This window comes from Desmodus rotundus, chromosome 6 (assembly GCF_022682495.2).
Source record: "Desmodus rotundus isolate HL8 chromosome 6, HLdesRot8A.1, whole genome shotgun sequence".
Classification (NCBI taxonomy): Eukaryota; Metazoa; Chordata; class Mammalia; order Chiroptera; family Phyllostomidae; genus Desmodus; species Desmodus rotundus.
Window position 1 is genome coordinate 113,169,696 of NC_071392.1, and position 21,237 is coordinate 113,190,932.

The window sequence follows — 21,237 nt, forward strand, 5'->3', positions numbered from 1 at the left end:
AGATTTTATTTGCTCACAGAGGTGTTCTTTCAACACACGGACCCACCCTATTCCCTTATCCTGTTTTATTTTTCTTCATAGTATTCATTTATCTGTTTTCCTTAACTAGAATGTAAACCACAAGAGGAAGAGCCATTTTCTTCACGGCTACATTTCAAACACATAAAACTGTGCCTGACATATGGCAAACACTCAATAATCAATGAATGTCTTTAAAAAGAAAATTTTAGCCCTGACCAATGTGGCTCAGTTGGCTGGGCATTGTTCCCCAAAGCTAAAGGTCGTCAGTATGATTCCCACTAAAAGCACATGCATGGATTGTAGGTTTGGTCCCCAGTTGGGGTGCATATGTGGGGCAAGTATGACCAAGAGGCAACCAATCACATCTCTCTTACATCAATGTTTCTCTCTTTCTCCTTCCCCTCCCTTCTCTAAAATTAAATTTTATAATCTTTAAATTTTTATGTAGGAGAATGAATAAAAGGGAGTGAAGGGAAAGGACCACTAGCACAAGAAGCTTAAAAGGGCCAGGATTTTAGGTCACGGAGAAAGAACCAACACAGGACGAAGAAAAACTTGGTTCTCTGGAGCCAGATTCTTCTGGGTTCTAAGCTCAGCTCTTCCAATCACTGACTACTGTGTCCCTCTCTAAGTTTCAGGAATTTATGAAATGAGAACATCACCTCCTAACTCCTAAGGTGCTACGAAAATAAAATCAATTTATATGTACAGCATTGACTAGCAAATAATGTAGACACTGTACTCAACATTTTGTGACCTTCAAGAGGAACCTAAAACCCTGGCTGGTGTAGCTCAGTGGATTGAGCACAGGCCTGCAAACCAAAGGGTTGCCGGTTTGATTCCCAGTCAGGGCACATGCCTGGGTTGCAGGCCAGGTCCCCATTTGGGGGTGTGTGAGAGGCAACCACACACTGATATTTGTCTCCCTTTCTCCTTCCCTTCTCCTCTCTCTAAAAATAAATAAAATCTTTAAAAAAAAAACAAAAAACAAGAGGAACCTAAAACTACCTTTAAAATTACCTAACCTCAGCGCTAGCCAGTGTGGCTCAGTTGGTTGGAGCACCGTCCCGTAACACACAGGTTGCGGGTTTGATACCCAGTCTGGGCCCATACCTAGGCAGTGCAAACCCTGGTCCGGGTGCATACAGAAGACAACCAGTTGATGCTTCTCTCTCTCCCTTCCTCTCTCTCTTAAAAAAACATTTATCTAACCCCACCTTAATGAAGCACAGGCATATCTGTACGACCACTGTCCCTAAATTAAATGGCCTCTATACTCATTTTAACTTCTCTTTCTCATCATTCCTCTTTCACCCCTCCCTTACTTGTCAGTTCTCAGCTCTCACCTCTAGCTGCTGTTAATACAGCAGCTCCTCCCTGCTTTTTTATATACTGCTTTTAATTTTATGGGGGTTTTGAAACCAGATTGTTAAAACTGTTACAATAACATGTAACAGTAAAAATAAATGAGTGCTGTGCAAGAACTTAAAGATGAAAATGACGCTTCGTTCTTATTTTTAATCGGATTCTAAAAACATTGAGGATGTTAGATAAATAAGCTACATACTTTTTTTTTTCTTACATGGAATTATTCACATTTTAGAATAGTCACTGGTGGAACTTCTTCACAGGGCAGCTACTACAAGTACAGTAAGATCCAAACTTGGCATGTAGGACATGGAAAAGCCAGAAGCTATAAAACTTTAGATTAACCAAACAAAAAGAGATGGCAAGCAAGAGTCTGGAGATGCAGAGTAGGAAGAAATGCTGGCCAACCAAGAGCACCAGGTAGAGGACAGACCCCTCTGTGCACCCTCAGGCAGAGAGAGGGAAGCAGAATGTCCACTGTTACAAAGAGTAAAGAGAGTGGCTTATGTCACTGGCCAAGGGTGAAGGAGAGACAGTGGGAAAGCATGGCCTCTGATAAGATATAAGGCTACATGCATAAATGCCTTTTTCACTAGCAGTTAGGGGTAGGGTAGAGGGTAGGCAGGGAACCTAGGGCCAAAATAGGAATAGCCTTCCTCTTCTCAAATGACAGTAGGGAACAAGGCAACAACATCTCAGAATTAGTCAGTGAGTGCAAACACATGCTGGGGATGAGCTCTTAAAACTGCTTTAATATCTGTGTCAGCAGTGGCCTTGGAGCCAGGCTGTGTGAGTGCATTTAAACCCGCACTCTGCAGCCAACATGATGCAAATCATGGCTGCTGGTGCTGCCTGGCTTTGTCTCTGTGCCCTAGAAGCCCTCTCCTTGTGAAAAGACTGAGCTTTGAGAAGGGCCTGCAGAAGGAGGAGAGTAAAAGGGCATGGGACAAGACTTACAGTGCGGACTTCCAAAGGAAAATCCTCCCTTTTATTATTGGGGAATGGAATTACAAATAAGTCAGGGGCTGAGATGTCAGGGATACTTATAAAGCTTTCTTCTCACTCTCTCTCCTTTCAGTCATGCTGCTTTACAATTCACAAAGCTTTCCAACTTACTTGCATTTTCATTTGATTCTCTACAATACCCTGCATGGTTGGTGTACACATGATAGACATGTGGGGGTGTGGGAAGCACTCCAGTTTTACAAATAGGAAAATGAAGATTGTTCAAGGGCAGATATCGAGAGAGAAGATAAAAATCCACGATTCTCAACTCTAACCCAGCTCCTCAGGTTCCTATCTATCTGTGCTGGCCCCAGGGTTTACAGGGCCCAATGTGTTACAGGTGTTTTCTTCTGTATTTAGCTTCGGCCTCTGCCTGCTTGAAGGGTTCTTCCTATATTTTAACTTCTTGGCCCCTTACTAGAAATGCCACTGCTCAGAAGGAACCCCCACCCCCAACTCCTATCTGCCCTCCTGGGCCCTCAAATAACTGGACCTCCTTTCTGAATCCCTGAGGGGGTCTGTCCTCTTGAACTTGATAAGAAAAACCAGGTAGCCTGCCAACTCAGGGAGAACAATGGTATTTACAGTTAGACTGGCCTAGGTTCTAATATCAGCTTTGCCCAGATGTGAGCCCTAGGCAAATTATTTTAGCTTCCTGAGCCTCAATCCCCTCATCTATAAAATGGGGTTTTGTCTAGAGTAAATAAGATCCATAACACAATTAGTTCTTTTCTTTTTTAAGATTTTATTTATTTTTAGAGAGAGGGGAAGAGAGGGAGGAAGACAGGGAGAGACATACCAATGCAAGTCAGAGCAACATTGATCAATTACCTCTCACACACCCCCCATCCTGGGACCAAACTGCAACCCAGGAATGTGCCCTGACTGGGAATTGAACCAGGAACCTCTCGCTTTATGGGATGCCACCCAACCGAGCCACACAAGTCAGGACACAACTAGTTCTTAATGTGCTGATTTCCCTTCCTGTTTCACCATCTGCCGTCTTGCCCCTAAGTTCCCCTGACTTCCCATTCACAAAGTTCCACTCGATCACTCCATCCTTACTACTGTTCATGATCACATTTTGCAGGACTGACAAAACTACAGAATTTTCTAAAGCTGACCTGTGAGTTTGGTAGGGCACAGTCAAGACTGAAATCAGGAAAGTTTCTAAGGGCTATGAGGTCATGTTAAGAGGGCTTGTGGGAGCTGCCAGGTTCCCCCCTCCCCTTCCAGCACAAAGCAGCTGGCAGAAGCCAATAGGGGTTGAGCCTGCTTTGCCTTATTCATTGAAATTCACCCCGAACCATCCCGTGACAGCTCCAGTAAAGCAAGGTCAGTTTTCCTCCCAATACAGGAGGCTGCCAACGCCAATCTCGTAGTCATGGAACAGAAAAGTAATCACCTGTAAGTTATCTATAGTGAGAGTAAAAATAAGCCCCAAACTAGTTACTCTGTCTGGGCCCAAGCTTGACCAGAGTTTGCCTCACTCACCAGGTTGAGCTCAGTCAGCGACTTTCTCTTTAGGGTTACAGGGTCAGACACCAGCTGCCTCTGGGAATAGGTATCACCTATAACAGAGAAGGAAGTCAGTCAGGGTCCTGCTCAGAACTTAGGTAGGTACAGGCACTCAAAGTCTCTGCCCTCACATGTATTGTATCTTAGCAAAAGATAGGTTAATAATTAAATATTTAATTTCAGGTCATGCTAAGTGCTATAAAATAAAGCAAAGGAAGAAGAAATGAAAAGGACTGAGAATGAGGTCTATTTTAGATAAAATGGTCAGGGAAGGCTTCTCCAACAGGTGACTAGTGGACAGAGACCTGAATGAAGTACTGGAGTAAGATCTGCAGAGATCTAAGCCAAGAGTGTTTTAGAGAGAAGGAATTACATGTGCAAAGGCCCTGAGGCAAGCAGCAAAAATAGATTAGTTATGCTTAAGGAGAAAGATCAATATAGCTAGAATGTAGTGACGGGAAGAATTAGATACTAAATATACATGGAGGAATTACTCATTCTCCTTATTTTAATATGAGAAAACTGAGACTCAGAGGTTAGGTGACTTGCCCTATATTAATGTACATCAGTGAAAGAATTGCTCTTCAGGACACTTCCCACTCTATCTCAGGGGTGTCAAACTCATTTTCACCGGGGGCCATATCAGCCTCGCGGTTGCCTTCAAAGGGCCGAATGTAATTTCAACTCCTTAACAGTTGAGGAATAGTTACATTTATACAGTCCTACAATTATTTTGGCCCTTTGAAGGCAACCGCGAGGCTGATGTGGCCTCCAGTGAAAATGAGTTTAACACCCTTGCTCTATCTCACTCTTGGGCTTAAATAACCTGGAATCTAGCTGGGACAAATTTAAGTACTCTGAGATTGGTTTCAGGTTTCTCTGATCATCCTCTTTTCTGCTGGGTGGGGTTGTTGAAGAACACAGAAATCCATATATATTACCTGGAATGTGGAGTAGACATGACTTTGGGGTAAGGAGAATAGGAGCACATGCCAGGCAGTTGTAAACCCTTTGTTTATATTAACTCATGTAATCTTTACAACAATTCTGTAATGTTGATGTGTTGTTGTATTCCCCATTTTACTAATGGGAAAACTAAGGCACCAGGAAATTAAATAAATGTGCCCAGGTCACAAAGACAACAGATGGTAGAGTTGGGACATGAACCCAAAGTCCAACCTCCAGGGCTTGCCCTTCTAACCACACACTATGCCAATTCTCAAAAATAGCAGAAAGAAGTCAGAAAACATGTTCTCCAGTTGTAGCTGACATGGCTCCAAGACCCCATTTACACCCAAGCCTCAGATCTTCTCCATTTACTTACAGTCCAGGCTTTTCACCGAATATTATTTGAAGGGCTCCTGAGTCCTTCGGCCAGGTGATTCCAGAGGCTTCTCTAATTCTCTAGCTATGTAATCACAAAGCTGTGACGATAACCACAACAACAGCCATTTCATAGCCACTAACATTTAATGTACACTTTGAAATTAGACTAGATACCAGTCTAAACACCTTACATGCACTATCTTATTTCAGTGAGGGAAAGAGGAGGAGTTCAAAGACACAGGTGGAGGGATCTGTGGGGGGCTCCAGGCCTGAAACAAAGCAGCAAACACTCGGAACTGAAGGACTGTAGGCCTGGATCAAAGAACAAAGGCAGAGGCCTTAGGCAGGTGGTAAAGGGCATGGCCTATCAGCACCTCCAATACAACACGTCAATAAATTGAACCCGTCTCCTATTTCCAGCCTCCATGGTTCAGCAACGATAAAACTATTCTCCCAAGTATTTAGACTCCAAATGTTTAGGCTCTCTGACCCCTCCTTCCCCATTCCCCAAATTATAAAGTCCTCGTGTTCTGGGGGGTTTTGTTTTGTTTTCTTTGCTCTACGAGCTGTATATCCACACTGTTCTTCATTATTCCCTACTGTGTCAACTTCCTCTTGGTTCAGGATCTCATTATCTCTTGCCTGCACAGCTGGAATATTTTAAAAAATATACTGACATTACAAAGACTATTACAGTAGCCTCTTCCCTGGTTTCTCTTCCACTAGTCTCCCTCACCCTTTCTGCCCCAACTCATTGGGCCCACACTGCCAGATTAATGTTTCTAATGACACTCTCCTGCTGAAAAAAAATGTCACGGCTCCCAATCACCTCAGCCTCACTCCCTAGGTATGCCATGATGTAGTCATCATCTGCCTTACATCTGTCATGGGCTTTCCGGCTCCCACGCTTTTGTCCATGCTACTATCTCACCTGGAATGCTTGTCTTCAGGCATTTTGTATGTACTTTGTACATATTCAAATCCTTAATCTTCAAAGCCTAGCAAATCAGTGAAGTTATCCTAAGCCCCTTTTCTCATGGCTCTTTGCCAGTCTCCCTGTTCCTTCTTGCTTGTAAAGATTCATACTGCTGCCCTGGCCATAGGCTCAGTTGGTTGGAGCATCGTCCCATAAACCAAAAGGTCTCAGGTTTGATTCCTGGTCAGGGCACACACTAGGTTGCAGAGTTGGTCCCTAGTCAGGGTGCAAGCGAGAAGCAACTAACATGTTTTTCTCTCCCTTCCCCTCTCTAAAATCAATAAACATGGCCTCAGGTGAGAATTTAAAAAATAAAAGATAAAAAAAAAGAAAGAAAGATTCATATTGCTTCCAGAGAACAGAGACCTAGTCAATTAGGAATTCTGTTCTCATTCCTGTTCTCTCTCTTTTTGTTAAAGAGTGGGGAAAGGAGGGAGAAAGAGAGGAAGAGAAACGTCCATGTGAGAAACATGGATCGGCTGCCTCTCCTATATGCCCTGAACAGGGACCGAACCCACAACATAGGCATGTGCCCTGACCAGGAATCAAACTGTCAACTTTTCGTTTTGCAGGATGATGCCCAACCAACTTAGCCACACAGGTCAGGGCTCATTCCTGTTACTCTTATCTTATAGTGAAGCTATCTCCTAACAAGGGACCTGGGTTCTACTCTAATGTAGTTGAGGAATCTACTCAGATTCCTCAACTACAAAATGGGGATATAACTCCCATCCTGCCTATAACAGAGATAATTTGTGACAATAGGAAAAGGGAAGAGTTAAGATGGAAGACTCCCAGCCAGATCTTTAACAGCTCTTTCTGTCAGCTGCAAAACACTGCGTATATATATAGAAACCTTCTATCCAATCAATCAAAAAATATTTCCTAGGCCTAGTTGGCCACAGTCACAGCTCTGGGTTAGGGGTTATAGAGGATGCAGGGATGAATGAGAACAGTCCTATTCTTGGGCTCCTTGTAGTTCAGGGTGAGACTGTGTCAACCGTGCATAGGACTACTACAATATTAGGCAGATCAACAGTTCAGAGTGCTACGACTTACAAAGGGGAAAAAGGAATGTCTAACTGGAGGTGGCCTCAGAAGCTTCACAGAGGAGTGATGACTTAAGCCAGGCCTTGATGCAGGGTGACAGAAAGGCTCAGGCTACTCTGTACCAAGAACTGAACTAGGTATTATGCTGTTAACCCTCATAATCATCTGTGAAGCAGGTTATGGCAGGCCCACTTTATAGCAAAGGTAACTGAAGACAAAGCTAAGTATGCCACTCAAGGTCAAACAGCTAATAAACAGCAGAACCAGGATCTGAACCTACGTTTGCTTTACTTTACTCAAAAGCCTATGCGCTTGCTCCTTACTTACTTCATTACGCAGCAACATGAAAGGAGGACCATATTAAACGGATGTCTTTTTTACCTCAAAATCCAATGATTTGAAGGGGGGAGGTGGAAAGGGGAGAAAGGAAGTTTACTGCTACACTGTCTTCCCCATAAGACTGTGATCTTATGGCAGGCTTAGGGTCTTATTAAATGGAATAGTCCAAGTATCTGGCAGAAAGCCTGACAGGTATGAGACACTAATTATTTGGGGGAACATGTGAGTAAGTAAATTAATAAACACCTGTCCCACCAACCTTTATGAGGTCTCAAAGTCAAGTCCAAAATCTCACGCTCCATGTTCTCTCAGCCCAAGTATCTATAATATCAATATCTACTAATCTGTTGGCTAAAGATGGCCTCTTCATACTCTTCTTCTTTTCAGGAGTTAGGGAAGAGGCAAGGAGAAGAAAAGGATAAAAAGGGAACTTGGGCCCTGGCTGGTGTGGCTCAGTGGAGTGCTGGCCGGTGAACTGAAAGGTTGCTGGTTCGATTCCCAGTCAGAGTGCATGCCTGGGTTGCAGGCCAGGTCCCCAGTGAGGGGCGCATGATAGGCAACCACACATTGATGTTTCTCTTTCTCTTCTCCCTCCCTTCCCCTGTCTAAAAATAAATAAATAAAATCTTTTGGAAAATAAATAAATAAAGTCTTTTTTTAAAAAGGGAGGGGAGTTGGGTGGTTAACAGAGAAAAGAGAGGAAAGGGGTAAAAACAAAGAAGGTAAAGAAGGACACAAAAAGGAAGAAGATGCCTGCACAAGAGTGAAATGTCTGAGGCATTTGAGAAAGGTTTCTTTTTCCTTCTGGTTCTAGAATCAAGGATTTTGGTTGGTTTGTTTTTTAAAAGCAGCAGTAGGAATCCCTCTTTACAAATTTTAAATGAAAGGAACTTACTTGTCTAAACCCCAGACTAAACCTGTCAGGAGAAATAAAGTAAAGCTCCTTAGGGCTCCAATTTTCAGTTTTTACCACTTTCCTGCCCCAGCCCAACCCTTGCCTGATTTAGGCTGCGGCCTGTATAAGTCATCGGACGTGGAGGTTCTTCTGCTATTCCTCTGCTCCTTCTACAAGTGTTACTCCAGGCTAATAAGCCCTGCCTGGGAGTCTGAACCTCCTATGGATAAGGAGATACTGACATCCTCTGGACCCTTCCCCACAGCTCCCTATCATGAAAGCTTTACTGAACCCCAAGGGGAAAGTGTTTCTCCCTTTGTCCTGAATTCCTCCAATGTGTGTGTATGAATTAGAGTAAAGATATAGATGGAGAAGGCAAGGTCCCTTTTCAGAAGTCTCTAGATCCTAAGTCCAAATACAGTTCAGCCCTCTTTAGGACTTATCTGCATACTGTACACACGTATCTCTCCTTCTTACTAAATTAGCAGAGAGAGCACTGGGCTAAGAGTCAGAAAACCTAAAGGCTAGTTCCAGCTTTACTTCCAATTCACCGTGTAACCCTGACCAAGTCATTTTACCTTCCTGGACCCTCATTTCCGTGTCTGTAAAATGAAGGTGAGAGTACCTAATCTTTTGAAGAATCTGCTGATGGAGCAAACAAGATCAACAAGAACAGTATAACTGCTGAAATCTATTTGGTTTGATGTGAACAGTAAAAAAGAAATGAGAGAATAGTCTCTTTTATAAAAGGGGGTAGCTATGCCACCTTTCAGGTGAAGGAATCTGCTGAGTGGAAGAAAATTAAGAAAAGCTGTGGCAAACACAACATCACTGTCTGTGCCTCCATCAAGAGAGCCAGGTACTAACTGTAACTAAAAAAGCTCAAGAACTATATGTACATAAATCCCAGCAGGTCCACGAAGAAAGAAAACTGCTCAGGGAAAGTAACAGGAAAGTATTAATGACCAATTTATTGATGAAGAGCTCAGGCTCTAGAAGCAGACACCTGGGTTTGAATCCCAGCTCTGTCTCTACTACCTTTGTGACCATAGGCAAGGTACTTACCTTCTGTGCCACAGTTTCCGTATTTGTTTAAAACGGTTCCTGCTTCACAAATATGTTATTGGGAAAAATAAATGAGATAGTACAAGAAAGTCCTTAGCTGAGGGCCTGGCATAAATGACTCAATAACAGGAATTGTTATTCCATTTAAGTACTATGACAGGATGAATAAGAAGCAATAAAAAGGCCTAGGAAAAAGGAAAGAAATGCACATTTGCCTTACCTGTTATTTATCATACCCTACGCCCAAAGCCTTAATTATTCTCATTTATTCCTAATAAGCTTTTGAGGTCAGTAGAATTATCCCCATTTACAGGAGGAAAGTGGGTCTCAGAAGTAAAGTTAATTGTGTAAAACCACACAGCAGGGCACAGAACTTACTGGAACCCAGGTCTGACTCCAAAGACTATGTTCTTTGTACTATATACATTGCACTTTCTCTGCTCAAAAATAAGGAACCCCCACATACCAAAGCAGGCACCAACAGTAAAGGTTTTAGGAAATGGACCAAATTCTCCCATTTTGTACTCAATGAAGCAACCACTGGTTTTGCATGCCCGGGGAAAAAATGAGCAGGGGTGGAATGCAAGTGCACCACCAGGTTCCAGAGCTACAGGACTTAACTTACCAGGCCCTCCCCGGTTTTCAGCTCACTGTTGCAGTTAGAGAAGAGTCAAGCTTTTTCAAAACTGGATACCTTGCCCTAAAGGACAAAATGTTCTAAGACTATAGTTATCACAAACAGGCAAGAAGCCATGAGAGATGCCTGGGCTGAACCCAAATACTTGATCAAAACACCTTAGGCTCTGGGAGGGAATATGATGCTATGAATACCTTTGCAAGAATCAGCATGAACTATGTCCTTGGGTATGTATATTGTCTCTATTTCTGGGAAACACTTTACTATGTCCCAGATGAATGCAAGTTAGTCTGGAAAAAAAGCCCTCCTTCCCTTGGGCCAGGCTATTATTTTGGAGCACTCCATTAAAGATGTTAACAGGAAACAGGTTCTACAGGAGTATACAGAAACCAGGAATCCACAACTGGTGACTAGAGGAAAGAAGCCAAAAATGAAGAGAAAATCTGGGGAAGAACTGGAACCTGAACATCGAAGGCTTTTGGTAGGGTGGGGAACCAGGTGAAAGGCCTGGCACAAAAGAGTGGGAGTGCTTCAGGGGGATGAGGAGAGATTTTAACAGAAGAAATCATCTCCTATATTTGTAAAGCACATTAAAAAAAAAAAAAAAAGCTTGTCTCTATCAAACCCTTGCTGTTTAGAGTAGAGCAATCTCCAGGGCCTGCAGGATGACTGATTGAAAGAGGTGTTGCTGAAGTGATAGCTTCCTCAGGAAGAGGGGAAGGAGGATGGAAGCTGGGTTCTCTAGGCCTCTCAGGTGGCAACCAAGGCAGGAGGAAGCAACCACAGGGGATAATCACAGCATAATAGCCCCAGGATCAATCAGGCAGGGCTCACCTGCCGGTGGCCTCAGACCCATTTCCGCTACAACCAGCACTTGGGGCACAACTGCCCACATCCACCAAGGAGTATAAGATTGGCCATAGAGCAAACACCTCTTGTCCCAGGAGCCACACTTGCCAATTTATTTGTCAGTTCTGTTCCAGCTGCCCCCTAACCTCAAAACTCTGCCTAAACCTTCATAAGGCTTGCTTTTCCCAGCCTTGACCAAACCCCATGCATGGTCTTGCAGTTCTACCACATTCCTCCCATTCACAAGGATATCTGACCTTGACTCTTGTGACTGGTTCTGTTATGTGGTTGCCTGTGCCCTGGCATAATAAACCAACTGGTTGTGTTGCCACGGGGTTTAAAAAGATGACCTCGAAACATAATAAAAATACAGCCAGGTCATGAAATGGCTCAGTAAAACCCTCCTCCGCTACCCAAAAAAGATAGTCTCAGGATGCCCAGCATATCACAAAAGGCCCTAGAGGGCAGCTGGTTTCTTAATGACAAGAGACATTAGGGCTCTTGAGCCCAACCCATGCCCAATTATGAGAACACTGTGCATGCCATAAATAGATAAAACTCAACCCAGGCAAACTCTAGGCTGCCTGGAGGAATGTCCAGAATATAACAGACATGCAAGACAATCATTCTTGCCTCTGCATTTTCTGGGCAGCTAACAGCATTTCTCCTTTCTCAGCTGAAACTGTCTCCAGTTCCCCCTCCTCCTTCCATAGAAGAACCAACCCACAGGAATGATCAAGGGAGGCACAAGTAATTACTGCTTTCTTTCCTCCATGCTAACGAGACAGTTGGATGGTTCCCCTTCCCCCTCCTGAGGTGGAAGCAAGAATCTAAGGCTTTATAATCTGTAACCAACAGAGCTTGGGTCAGATTGTTCTCTACAACTGAACTGTACAGAAGATGGCCTTCTGTCCCTGATGGGACTAGAGCTGGAAGAGGCCCCGACACTTTACAAAAGAGGTGGTAAGACCAAAGTGAGGAGACTATCTGTCTAGAGTCATAAAAGGAAGTCAGTGGCAGGACCAAAATCAGCCTGCTCACTCCCAGTCAGGGCACTTCCCACATTGTGCGGACTTCCAACAGGAGAGAATGTCTTTGGAGGTATCTTCAGTGTGGAGCCTGGAACTCCAAGTTTCAAGTTCACATACTGGTTTTTGAAAAGGTTTTTAAAAAGCAGTGACAATGCTCTGCAGATGTGGACTCAACCCAAGAATCTCAATTTCAGTTGGAAGGCCAGGATTTGAGAGATAATGACAATTTTACCCCCAAATTAAAATCGCAAGTAGATGGTCAGGCAAAAAAAAAAAAAAAAAGAATCTGTGAATTTTAGTAGGATTCAGCTCAGTTATGTGAAGACCATCAGATACCAAGGGTGGGAGCTGGAGTTAGCCTTAAGAATGAACTTCAGATCTGGTGGATAAGGGAGCTCCTGAGTATAGAACACTAAGACCTCAGTTTGCTAATCTAATCCCTTATTTCACAGATTAAAAAACTGAATCTAACACTATCAGGGGCTTCACAGAAGAGGACCCAAGGTGAAATAGCAGGACTAAAGGATGCTACAGCCAAGAACTAGCCATGGCCAGCCTGTCTAGCCATGCTCGGTCAGAGAAAAAGGAAGACAGGGTCCCTGAGGAAAGGAGCCAGCATTTACAAAGGCTATTCTGAGTTCAAGTGTTTAAACTGGAATAATTTGTAGACTCTAACAAGGCTTTATCTTTTTAACCTGAAGACTGGCTCCTGTGAAGTCTCTAAAATCTGCCCCCCCCCCCCCCGCCCCGCCCTGCTCACTCCCCTACCCTATCATTTCAGGTGGGATTCAGTAACTCAAAGCCAGTCCTCAAACTAATTCTGACTCTAGGAAGGAAATGTTTAAAACAATCTTAGCCCAAACTCTCATCCCCTACCCATAGGCCCTGGACATCAGCTCTTCCTCCCTGTTCTCCTGTACCAAAAAGTTGACTCTGTGGTACTCCAGGATATTGTGATATTCCAGGATATTCCAGGATATTGCCAGCACTGACCACCAGGCTTTACTTCTGGAGGGCACAAAATCACATGTTATATGGGCCCAGGTCCATATGAAAGCCCCTGCCTTAGTCATCTAACACCTCAGGCCCTCCTAGGACTAAAGTCTAGCTCTGAATCCCAAGGCCAGGCCTCCCTACCAATGGCGATACTCCTGGAGATTGCCTGCCAACTTGGCCTTGCACTTGAATGGGCCAAATCTCTCTACTCTTTTGTAGGGAAGGCAGCATGGTATAGTAGAAATATGCAGACAGACATGGGTTTGAGCCCTGGCTCTGGGTATCCTTAGGAATTGTTATTAAGTGTTCTCATGTATCCCCTTAGAACTTAGACCACTCTGTTTACTTGTCTGTCTCCTCTACCACTCTCCCCTACTTGGGAACAGGGAATATTTAGTTGTATCCCTGTATCCTTCATGAGTCAGTCACTGAGTTCCCGCAACTCTAAAACAGGAATAAGGTTATAAGATAAAAGAAAAAAAAAAGCATGTAAATTACCTGAATCACTGCCTGGCCCTTTTTCCTCTACTGTATCATAGATGCCCAGGGCCAAATGTTTACCTGTACTGAAACAGACTGCCAATTCTAGAGACATCGTGCCTTGCTGAACACCTCTAGGGTCGGCTGAACCTGATCCCCAGGGTCTGTCTCACTTTAATAGTTAGACTTAGTGCCAGTTCCTAGAACCCCACCAGTAAAAACAGCTAAAGATATGACTACAAAGGTAGTGAATTTCAAGCAAAAGGGGAAAACATGGGGAAAAAGAATAAAAGGGGGAAAGGCTGTGCTCTGAAGTTGGGTCTTAGAGAAGAAATCCCAAATTCCAAGAAGCAGCTAAAGTCATTTGTACTGGAGCCTACAGAAGCGCCAGAAATTTGAAAGAAATTGGCTAAAGTCACACAGTAAGCTGAAAGGAGAAATGAGTTGGGAACCCACCACTGGGTTTCCTCATCCAATTTTTCTCCTATTCTACAGGATAAATGCACAATATTCTAGGAAAAAGGAGTGAGGCATAGGAGGTATGGTGTAGTTGGCGGGGAAAAAGCACATAAGAGAGGTCAAAGGGACCTTACAGTTTCTGGCTGGGAGAGGTGATCCAGCCTTTAGTTTTGCAGGAGTCTAATATGCTCTGGAGGTTAATGGCGAGAAATAAATTCAATCTGGCCAGAACAATTACCAGCAATCAGGGAAGGGTACAGGGTGTTCTCCAAGTATCATGAGCCCCTCTCCATAACACCAACTGCTCTGGGTGATGAAAATCCTCTGCACATCCACCCCCAATCAACTCAAACTATGTTACAGGTTTTCTAGGCCCTTAGATTTTTTTTTAAAGATATTATTTATTTATTCTTAGAGAGAGGGAAAGGGAGGAAGAAAAAGAGGGAGAGAAACATCAAGGTGAGAGACAAAGAGACTAGCTGCCTCCCATACATGCCCCTACCAGGGACCAAACCCGCAACCTAGGCATGTGCCCTGACTGGGAATCAAACTGGCGACCCCTCACTTTGTAAATTGATGCCCAACTAACTGAGCCATACAGGTCAGGGCAGCCTGCAGACTTTTAAACTGGGAATGAAGTACAGGGAAGTGGCAGACTAAGAGCTCTGTGCCATGAGGAAGAAACTGATTCTTTTCTTCCTCATTCTTTTTGTTGTCATTGTTGCTGTTCTATTCACTATATTCACCCAGTGTATGGGAAGTTAATGATTTGCACAGTCACACAGCTAATAAGGGCAAATCAGGACTTGCCTGTGTCCTTTTGTGACCATGGTGACTTTCAGCCTATTTGACCTTTACAAAGTTTTGAGAAGTAGGTGTTCTCTGCTAAATCATGCTGTCTCTTCTTCTGAAAAGTCTCATTTGACACTTCCAAATCGTTCAGGCCTAGTTTTGATATTTATCTTCTCTTACGGAACTTTCATAATTTGCTTCTAACTCAGAGATCAGCAAACTTTTTATAAAGGGCTAAACAGTAGGTATTTTAGGCTTTGTGGGCTTGTACCCATCTCTGTAGAGTCAACTTTACCACTATAGTAAGAAAGCAGTCATGGATGAAGAAATGAGTGTGTCTGTATTCCAATATAACTTTACAGAAAGAGGCAGTGGACTGGAGTGAGTCGACAGCCCAGTTTCCTGACACCTGTTGTAATCTACATCTCCCATCACCCTGTCTCCTAACTTATCATACCCCCTCAATGGCTCTCCCTACCTACAGGATAAAGTTTAAACTCTACCCTCATCTTCCACCATATCTTTCCCTGCACTGTACTCCAATCACAGTGAGCTGTCACCTAGCAACTTGCTACCTTTCCCCATGCTGTTCCCTAACACCTGCAATGCCCTTCTCCCTTCCTCTGCCAATATTGCCTATTCAGTGACAAACTTAAATGCCAACACCTGTGAGAAGTCTTTGCTTGTTCTGACTTACCTAATTAGTCGTACATATATGGCTGTCATTCATTCACCACTGCCTCCCCACTCACCCACAATTCTAAGCTTCTCAGGCACAAGGACTGTATCTTACTCAATTCTGTATCTCTTGCAGTACCTAACATAGGACCCAGTGTCTGCTGACAGATCAGGCTTCTAGGCTGCACAGAAGTTACTAGAGCATGGGGACACTTGGTTTTAACAGAACCGTGAGATGACTCATAGCATCAATGGAGATTTGTCTGCTTCAAGGGTTGCCCCCTCTCCCTCCTCATCATGTACCTTATGTCTGGTCAGGTAAATAGTTAAGATAAGGGCCAAGACCAGACATTTCACTAGGTGACTCTAGCTTGTGCTGAGATGTACAAAGAGAAGATCCTATTTTCAGAGCTCCTTGTCCCTGACCTCAAATTGTATATCAGCCATAAATTGAACCCAGATCCAGATCAGCAGACAGCCTTCTAATAAGAACAGATACTTAGTCCCCAAATGCAGGGGATTTCACCCAAGGAAAGGGTCAGGTATGCAATGCAGTCTGACCTCAAATGAAGAGAGAACTCAAAGGTATGTGGTAGGAGTCATCAGGATCATCATCTCTGTATACAAAGGGACACCTATTGAGATAAGGGGTCCTGGGCAAGCCTGTAGCCAACAAGTATGGGTATGCTAGCCTGGGGAAGCTGTGAGACCAAAGACCAAAATGCTGATGGTGGGGTAGGGGGGCAGAGAACAATAACCACCACCAATACCCACACACAAGATTTTTTTTCCTAAGCCAAGAACAGAAAACATTCCATATGGGTGGGTGAGTCTGTCACAGGCATGGGGTACTTAGCATATCTGCCATTCCAGGATTACAACTGTCAGGTTTTAATTAGGGTAATTAGAGTTAAAAATGTAATTTCATTTCAGGGGTATTTTGAACAGATTCCATTAATTTTTTTAAAAGAACACAGAAAGGAGGGGGCAGGCTGAGTGGAACAGAGGATTTTGCCATCAGAGAAGCAAAGTCATGTGCCTGGGTTAGATGAGCTTTCAAACCACTGCCAAGAACCCCCATCCAGCACCTTTGCAAGCTTGGCTCAGAGGACAGAGCTGCTGCTCATCAGCTTTCCCCCCTTAGTTTCCTTCCCGAAACTAAGTTTCAGGTGGCGTCTGCCTATACATTCACCTCCTTCTCCCCACCTGCTGCTCCTGTGTTACTGTCATTCGATGGTTACTATTACAGCCATAAGTCTGGCAAGGGGCAAGGGCTGAGGACTGCCAATCTGATTTGTTACATGCCAGAGACTGCCAATGTCCAACCCGTTATGAAGAATTTGTGGACGCATCTTTATGCTAGTTCCCTGGTCTGGAGTGCCCTCCTTGCCTTGCCTGCCTCAACTCTAATTCTTCCTTCAAAGCACAGATCAAAGTTACCTCCTTCAGGAAAGCCCACCTTCATGCCTCTGTAATCCCTAAGTCCCTCATACATGCCTCTATTAAGGAACATACAGAATACTGCAGTTTGGTTTTTTTGTTTGACTCTGATGCTAGATGGTGAGGTTGTTCAGGGCAGGGACTGGGTCTTCATCTGGGGATCCTTACCACTGGCATGTTCTGACACATAAGAGATACTCAACAAATATTTGTTGAATGACACAACCACAGGGAGAATTTGGTCTGACTACACTGGTAGCTGAGCATGTTAAGCACACAGGTTCTATAATGCCTAGAAATATCCAGTCGTGAGTCCCTTCCCCCTCCTTGAACAGGGCCAGTTAAGAAACCTGACTGCACTGCATGCAGGAGGAAGCCTTCCCATTGATCCCAAATGATGATTGATCTCTCCCATTAGAGCCTGCTCATTCCTTAGGGACCTTGGAAAGGAGATGAGAAAGCAAAAGCAAGCAAAGCATCTCTCCCCATCCTCCTCACCACTGGTTTTAAAGAATTTCCTCCAATCTTTGGAGGGCTCCAGGGAGAGGGCCTGAACTCCAGTTCAGTCTACAGAAGAATAAGGGATGGCCCTGGTTGAAAACAGTCCATCAGCTTGGAATCGCTGTTGCAAATGCTCAGAAATGCTGTAGTGTAGTATCACAGAGAACATGCTATGTGACACAAGGCAGCCAAGTCACTTCACTTCTCCGAGCTTCAGTTTCCTTTTCCAACCTATCCCAGTAGGTTGTTAGGATAGATAAACATACAAAGCAGCTTAACCCAATATTTAACACTTCAGTAGGTATTTGATAAGTGACTTTTCCATCTGAGGAGGACTTCTGTTCTGTGTACCTAGCACCAAACTGTATAGGAGTTCATAAAGGTGAGGAAAACATATCAAAGGCGGATGGATCCAAGTTAACCATTTCCTCATTTGCTCAGAGCAGCCCTGCCTTCTGGTCCCACGAGAAGAGGGCTATACCAGCAGAACTGTTGTGTTGACAAGTGTAACCAGATCCATTTCACGGTAATCAGATTCTCCCTAGCTAGGAGCACTCCTCAGGCCTCCTCCCAGGCTCCCCAGGCCTGGATGCAGGCCCATATCGATCCATTTCTAATTAGGAGCTGTGTCAGTGCTTCTGACAGAAGGTCAGGGCCTAGGCAGCCTCTGTTGGCCTCTGGCCAAAGACTGAAATGCCCTGCTTAGGGTAGACCCAAAGCAGGAACACTTTTGTGACAGAAAAGGATACAGACTGATCTCATCATAAAGCAGCCTGAAATTTTGGAGCTGAAAGGGTCCTTTATGAGCAGCAGCTTTGTAATAATACAGCTGAGAAAGCTGAGGTCCAGAAAAGAAAAGATAACTTGTCCAAGGTGGTACAGAAAGATAATGCAGATCTTCTAGTTCCTTCCTCTCAATTAAGTTTCCAACCTGGCTTCACAACACAACACTCAGGAAACTAGTTAAAAATACAGTTTTCTAGGCCCCACCCCAGGGAATGATTTAGAACATATACAGTGGCTCTGGCTCTTTTGCTAAATATATATGATCATCCTCTAATAGAAGTGAATCTTAAAATATAGGATCAAGTTTGAATCTAGGTTCGAATCCACCCTGGGTCATAAAGAGTGCTATTTAGAAGCAACCCACTATTGTCTGATCCTGCCCTCCCCTAGCCCCAGCATAAAAGGGTTTTCTAGGAATCTTAATCAAAGGATCTGTCTTAAATGGTTCAGACTTCCTAATGGTCCACTAGCTTAGCTGTCAGCAAAGACATTTCCCTTCAAAACTAGTCTGAAACTAAAATGTCTCTTATGAATATTAGAAATACTTAAGGGGGGGAGGTAAGGAATAGTGGGAATTGGTGTGGTATTCAGTGTGTGGGACCTGGGGTGTGTTGGGTAGGGGAAGACTTGTATGGATGTGTAAGGGAGTAGACAGTGTGGTATCTGTAAGATAGGCTCACGGATACTTTCACGGCACACACAATTCTGGGCACCTGGGTAGGAAACGATGGGAACTGGACTATAGGAGGGTGAATGTGTGGGTACAGGAAGATAAATATATGGGTATGCGGCAGGAGGAGAGAGTAGATGATTTGACAGTATAAGGGAGATAGTATGGATGTGTATGGAAAAGAAATGTGTGCACCTTTGTGACCTCAATCGTGTATGTATCGCAAAGCACACCAACCTGTAGGGATAGGAGGGAATGTGTGTTCGTGTGGCCTAGACATCTGTATGCACAAGAAAACAGATCCATAAGAACTTATGACTCATCCAACCCTGGCGTTGCCTGAAGGCTCATACCACTTAAAGGCAGCCCTGTCTGCAGAAATGTCCCATTAAAATTGACATTTTGACAAGTACTAAAATAACAACAACAACATCCCCAGCATTGTGGAAAAATTTTTAAAGTCAATGTCAATAAAACACAAAGGACAGATGAGAAACAATTATGCCACGATTACTTCGCAGTTTCACAAGGTGAGCTGTTACCTGGAGTTAAATATTGTATAGCTGATTCAGAGCCCAAACCAAAGGCCTGGGGAAGAGGGCAAGAAAGAAGAAAGTAGCTAGATAAAGATAAACAAAAAAAATATTTCTTTAAAATGACTGGAGAAATAGGAAAATGAAAAAAAAGGACAGGTTGAGAAGAAACAAAATAAAAGGTAATTGGGTCAAAAGAGGTAAGCAGAAGGAAAGAAGAAGAGAAAGAAAACAAGACAGATAATACAGGAGAAAGAGGACTTCCTTTGGGCTGGCCCAGAAATTTAGCACACATTCTAACAGAAACCTGGCCGAGGGGATGGATGAACTAGTGGGTGGGGACTGACCTCTGTACTTCCGCATTGCTTTTACTGAAACAGTTTCCTCCATCTGGAATGCTCGCCCCACCTTTTTTGCCAAACTGAACTTCTTCAAGGGCATATTCAAATGCCACTAGCTTCTAGAAACTCCCAAGATTTCTCCCAGTTTGAAGGTATTTCTCAAGAACTCCAGTAAATTTCCAGAGCACTTTGTCATATTTCACCTGCAGCATGTAACATTTAACTTTATACCATGGGTATTGGTACATATACACGTCTTGTCATTCATTCTGCAATTGTGCCAGGCCTATTACAGAGACACAAGGAAAACAGGGATAAGTAGCACACTGGTCCCTGGCCCATATGGTCTCTATACCAACAATTTTCAACTTTTTTCATCTCATGGCACACATAAACTAATTACTGAAATTCTGCAGCACACCAAGAAATATTATATTTTTTGCCAATCTGACCAAAAAAAAAGGTATAATTTTGATTCATTCACATCAGACGGCTACTGTTGTGTTGGCTGTTGTCATTTTTTATTAGGCATCTAAGGGAAAAGAGGTCAGTGCCCCTGACTAAATAGTCAAGGTATTGCATGTTTTAAAAATTCTTGCAGCACACCAGTTAAAAATTGTGGCTCTATACCATGAATGAGAGCAGTCTGGGATGTGACAGAGCACAAAGGATAACTATAAATAAAGGTAGAAGCAAAATGCAAAGATCAAAATTAATTCTGCTTACGGAACAATCAGGGAAAGCTTTATGGAAGAAGTGGCATTTGAACTCTGAAAAGATGACTACGAATTTGTCAGGTAAAGAGGGCAAGGAGTTGATAGAGCTTTCTACTCAGAGGGAAAGGTCAAAACAAAGTCATTCTACTGAGCAGGAGCAAAGGGAAAACAGTGGGGGTTAAGCACCAGGCTGTTGGCAGGAGACAGCAAAATGAGGTGGCACCGGACTGCATAAGCCCAGTAGCCAAGTCCAGAGTTGAGATTTATCCTTTCTAACCTGAGGTGAGGGTGGAGAAGAAGAAGGGGCAGTTTTAAAGACATCTAATCTCTCTCTTACTTAGTGGCCCTACTTTTGAGCAAGTCTCCTCAAAAACCCTGGGAAACAGGTCCAACCCCAGGCTGTGCCTATTGTGGGGGCATTACAAGAATTTCACACTGAGAAAGGCACAGTGAGAGAAAAACAAAGGATAATGGGTGGGGGAAGGGTGTGATGCAGAAGGGAGGATAGTAGGGCTCCAGAAGGAAGGAGATGGAGAAGAAACAAAAGAGGGAGAGAAGAGGCAAGGAAGGCACAAGATGAGACAGATCTAGCTTGGCACTAAAGCTCCTTTTGCCAAGTTGTCCTCTATATCTTTTTAGGTAGAAAAAAAAATAAGGTCAATATGATGCTAGTGACAGAAATAGACCCTATGCACCAAGATGAGGCTGAGCATGTTACTGCCACCTCAACCTTCCCTTTGCTCAGGATGATAGGACAGTATCAAG

The 21,237-nt window shown here is 43.7% G+C and overlaps 1 protein-coding gene across 6 annotated transcripts in view; it reads right to left on the bottom strand.

Annotated features, from left to right (window-relative positions):
• The window catches only part of RALY (RALY heterogeneous nuclear ribonucleoprotein), an 81,484-nt gene that overhangs the window by 40,965 nt on the left and 19,282 nt on the right, over positions 1-21,237 (bottom strand). For 5 of the 6 annotated variants that reach the window (XM_045194566.2, XM_045194568.2, XM_045194565.3 and 2 more), the window contains exon 2: positions 3,889-3,965. The exons of the other annotated variant lie outside the window; for it this stretch is intronic. The gene's annotated coding sequence lies outside the window, so the exon portion shown is untranslated. The remainder of the gene's footprint in view (positions 1-3,888; positions 3,966-21,237) is intronic. 6 annotated transcript variants of the gene reach the window in all.